Consider the following 5,000-nt stretch of genomic DNA (forward strand, 5'->3'; position numbering starts at 1 on the left):
CCCACCCCACCCCCATCCCACCCCCATGGCTTATCTGACTAGCTTTCTATCCCCATCATATCCTGTGACTTATTTTTACAATGGCAGTGAGCACCAATCTCAGAAGCCTTGTCTACATGGCAAATGTACCCACTGTGCCTGCTGCTCCTTAGGGTGGTTCAGGTTTGCAGGGGAGGAAGGGCTGTGAGGAACAATGGTCACTTGGGTCAATCCTGAAATCAAGGTGGAGGACCATGAGTGCACCGGCATTTCTTAATCTAAGAACACACATGTCCCAGCTCTGCTTCACACATGCACAGCTAACAGGAAACACGGGGCCACGGGAAGTGTGACCGTGGCCTATGGAACGCATTACCATAGTCTTTCACTCTGAGCCTCTGAGCCTAACTGTGCTTGCTTCAGTGACCTGCAAAGCATTGGTAAACAACTTGAACTGTTTGTGCTGTCTCATGATGTCACTGTCACGGCCCTACGATGTTGTTTCAGGGGACAACATCAGGCAGGACATCATGGTGTGACAAAGACCACTCATGGAGTGGAAGATGGGAAGCAGAAAGGAAGGCAGGAGAGAGCAGCAGCAAGACACACAGAGGACCTGCCCCCAGTGGCCTCTACTCTCCAGCGGCTTTCCAAAGTCCCCTTAAAGGAGCCCCATAGACTGAGGACCAATCACTCAAAGCACAAGCCCACAGGCAGGAAGGCATTTCAGGTGTGAACTATAGTACCACTTGGCCTCCTCTGTGTGGCATGGCTGGCAATAAGCAATGATGGTCATTACTACCTACTGGAGAACCATGAAAGCCTCCTAGTATCTACCAAAGATTCTTTTTTAAAATCTTTGGATTTATTTTTATTTGGATTATGAGTATCTGCATGTGTCTATGTGTGACCATATGCATGTGAGTGCAGACACCTTCCAAGGCCAGAACAGGGCATCAGATCACCTGAAGCTAAAGCTACAGGTTTATGAGCCTCCAAAGTAGGCATTGGAATCAAATTTCAGCCTTTTGCAAGAGCAATATGTGCCCTTAATCAGTGAGCCATCTTTTAAATTCCCTACTTAGGAATATTTAGACAAATTGTGTGTGTGTGTGTGTGTGTGTGTGTATGTGTGTGTGTTTTGCATGCTTCTATGTCCATGCAGTGTGTGTGTGCTTTGTGTCTGCAGAAGCCAGAATAGGGTGCCACGTCTCCTGGAACTGGAGGTACAGACCGTTGTGAGCTACCACATGAGGGCTGGGAATGAGACCTGGATCTACTGAAGAGCACCCAGTGCTCTTAACCTCTGAGCCCTACTTAGGATTCTTACAGAAATATCCTTGCGTTCTCTCAGCCACACACCCTGTAACATTCATTAGGCTGCTGCTGGGTACCAAAGGCCATGCCAGGCACTGATGAAGACAGGGCACATGGGAGCTACATCTGTCCATGGGAAGTTTGTTTTGAATGGAGGCTATGGGACTGAACAGAAGACATTCAGCATACTGAGGGTTAACAGGAAGTAGCATGTCTGAGGAGGCCTGAGGTCAGGCAAGCCCCTTGGAGTAAAAGAAGGAGAGCAAGGAAATGTCATGGGTGAAAGGGACATATCTGTATGCCTGTGTGCCAGGGAAGGCAGGCTGCTCGGTCAGGAAATCCCAAGAAGAACACAGAGTAGCATTTGTCAAGTCTCTGTTCTGTGGCGATGTGGGTAGAAGGTAGGTTTGCTTGTATGACAGAGCCGTGACCCTGGGCTGCCATGCTTTGGCTGTGGGACATGCAAGAACTAGACAAAGAAGGATTTGCAGGAGATGTCCAAAGAAACAGGGCTGCGATGCAGTAATGGGCCTTCACACTGTGGGTTGGTCAGTTTTACACTGTCATGACAAATCTCTGGGGAAAGAGGGCTTGGGACAAAAAGTTTATTTGGTTCATTCTTTCCTTTTCAGGGAGTTCAGTCTTTTGAGGGTGACCCTCTTATGTTCGGGCTCCTTGCAAGACAGAAATGTGGCAGAAGAATATAGGGTAGGACAGCTGCGAGCCTCATAGCCAGCAGGAAAAAGAAAGAAAGAAACAAGAGTTAAGAAGTCTGAGGCAAGACACCCATTAAAGGCCCCTTCCCCACTGACCTAATTCTTCCAAGGAGACCACTACCTCCCCATTTCTACTATCTTCCTTTAACACCATGAAGATGTGGATATACCCATGAATGGTTCCACTGATGATGTCTGGAACCTATATGGTTCACCCATTTCCTAATAATTCTATCTAGTAGGTAAGGACCAGGCATTTTACACAAGAGTCTTGAGATAGGCATTTCACAGGCATTCCAAACCGTGGATTGGTGAGAGCTGGAGTCTGGAGGACACTGGCCTTCAGTTCCATGCCAGAATGCCTTCACCATGGGAGCACAGCTATGCCTCTCAATTTTCCTGTCCTTCTGATTTGGGTAGTACCCCTTTTCATAAGGCAGGCAACTTAGAGGAATTTGGCAGAACCCAAAGAAATAGACCGGATTTTAAAATGTCAAAAAGAAAATGCAGCAGAAAAGTGAAAGAAAAGAAGAGAAGAGAAGAGAAGAGAAGAGAAGAGAAAAGGAAAGAAAAGAAAAAAGGAAAGAAAAGAAAAGATGGCATGTGTGCAGCCTGTGCCTGGCTCTGATCTGAGCATCCAGTGGGGAAAGCATGGATAGACACTTCTCTCTCTTAAGTAGCTGACGGTGCAACTGAGAGAGCCAGATATGCAAGGAACAATGGAAGTGCAGCTGTGAGAGATGGGAGGGATAAAATGGGCAAAGTGAGATGTCCACACTCCCAGGGCCACCCAGTCATGAACATTCTCATGGTTGTTGGCTACGGACAGAGTGATTGCATTCATTGAACATCCACTATACTCTGGGTATTGTCCCTGACCAGTCTAGAGGAAATGTAAAAGTGCAAACCGATTACCTAACACCATGTCATGGGTCATCTAATCGGTGGAGAGTACGGCTGCAACGTGAGCTCTGGGAAGGGGCATCTCATCCAGGCTCAGGGACTAGGAACATTCTCCTGGAGGTAGATGGCTCTTCACTTGAAATGAGGGTGGAGAGTAGTCAGAAGAAAAGCTGGAGGAACTGGTAGCAAATCTCAAAGGTATGGCGAAGACAGTCCCTATCATGACATTTGTGACCACACAAAGGAGAGAGAGCATTTTGAGTTTGAATGTGGTAAAAACCAGGAATGTGCGATAGAGACTGGAAAAAGCACAGCGACAAAACAGAACAGGAACAGCCCTGTGGGCACTGTCAATTCTAACCCAGGTCACAGTGTGCAACCTCGGTTAGGTGAAAAGTGGACAGGTAGCTCCACGAGTAGAGGACTTGTTGCTCTTGTAGAGGACCTGGGCTCAATTCTTAGCACCCACATGGTGGCTCACAACTGCCTGCAACTCAGTTCCAGGGAATCCAATGCCCTCTTGGGACCTCTGACGTGATCAGGCATACGCACGCAAGCAAAACTCTCATACACATAAAATAAATCTAAAATAAAAAAAATCAAGGAGCACTTGTAATTGAGACACAGTGCCAGTTTCCCCAGTGGCAATCTGTCTGAATTTTGCTTTGCACAGGCCAGGAGCATCCTGACCAAGATGGAGGAATGTAATCAGCATCTTGATGTGGAGGGTGGAGAGAGATTGAAGCAGAAAAGTGATGGGTTAGGCAAAGGGGTGGTGAAGGGGGCCTGGATTCTGGAAACAGAATGTTAGAGACTCCTGCCTCCAGAGGAATACTGTAGAACACACACAGGCTGAACCTAAACTCAGACCCCAGACCCACAGCAAGGCAGGATTTTTACCTCCCTCTTGCAAAGCCCACTGTTGTTCTTTTATAACATGTAATAGTTGTAGATGGGGTACAGTGTGGTATTGATGTATACAATGAATACTGATCAAATCAGGGGAACTGGAATTTGCATGTCATTAGCATTTCTTTATGTTGGCAGTCTCCAGGCTTTCCTCTAGTTCCCCATAGAATATATAATGGTTTTCTATGAACTGAAGTTGCATCCACAGTGGTGCAGAATGTGCAGAGCTGAAGCCTCTGTGCCAGGTTCTATCTCCTCTCCTCCAACTTTCCCAGGAACACCTCCTACCCCATTTTCATACAACCTCTCACCATTTGACTCAGACTAGTCCGTAAGTCTCCATGCTGCCTCCAAATGCTGAGAGGAGGCATGGGCCAATATGCTCAGCTCAGATCAACATTTTCAGTTTCTACTTATGAGAGAAAACATTTGTCTTTGTCTTTCTATAGCTGGCTTACAATTCCCTCCAGTTCCATCCATTTTGTGGCAAATAATTGGACTTCACTTTTTTGTGACTGAATTGGATATATATATATACACACATATATATATACATATATACATATACATATAATTTCATATTTTTCTCTTTCCCTTTACATAATCACCCATCACAGTAACATAGGTTGACTGCATATCACAACTAGTCAGGACTGGAGTGTCCTTTTCTTTTTGTAGAACTATTTGTTTTTAAGTTTTTGTTTCAAAGACTTATTTAAAATTTGGTTGTTCATGTAAATGGACATTTTGCCTGCGTGCATGTTTATGCTCCATGTGTGTGCCTGGAGCCCTCAAAGATCAGAAGATGTGGGTCTCCCTTCTCCCTGAGGTCGTTGGTCACTGGCCCAAGAGGACGAAGGGAGCAGAGTCAATGAACCGGGTTTCAGACATCCTGTAAGTATGAATGATAATGGCGACATGCCCAGACCAGCTTCAGGGAGACAGATCGACTTTACTTGGGGTGATTCAAGGGTTATGTCCACCATTTTGCATTGAGCTCAGGGATTTCTAGTAACATCAGACTTAGACTTTAGCAGCAGAGCAACAAGAATAGGGGACTGGGTTTCCTAAAACTGGAGTTACAGATGGCTGTGAGCCACCCTGTGCGTAACAGGAACCATACCTAAGTCCTCTGCAAGAGCAACAATACTCTTAACTGCTGAGCCATCTCTCCAA

General features: G+C 46.1%; 1 long non-coding RNA gene across 2 annotated transcripts in view; it reads left to right on the forward strand.

The window, feature by feature from the left end:
- LOC116102044 overlaps positions 1–5,000 on the forward strand; it is a 24,999-nt gene that overhangs the window by 1,826 nt on the left and 18,173 nt on the right. Inside the window, exons 2-3 of one of the 2 annotated variants that reach the window (XR_004122978.1) lie at positions 487–709; positions 1,929–2,068. This is a non-coding gene — a long non-coding RNA (uncharacterized LOC116102044). Of the gene's footprint in view, positions 1–486; positions 710–1,928; positions 2,069–5,000 lie in introns of those variants that run through there. The other variant, XR_004122977.1, reaches the window with a different exon arrangement.

The sequence above is a fragment of the Mastomys coucha genome, unplaced genomic scaffold (genome assembly GCF_008632895.1).
Source record: "Mastomys coucha isolate ucsf_1 unplaced genomic scaffold, UCSF_Mcou_1 pScaffold21, whole genome shotgun sequence".
NCBI lineage: Eukaryota > Metazoa > Chordata > Mammalia > Rodentia > Muridae > Mastomys > Mastomys coucha.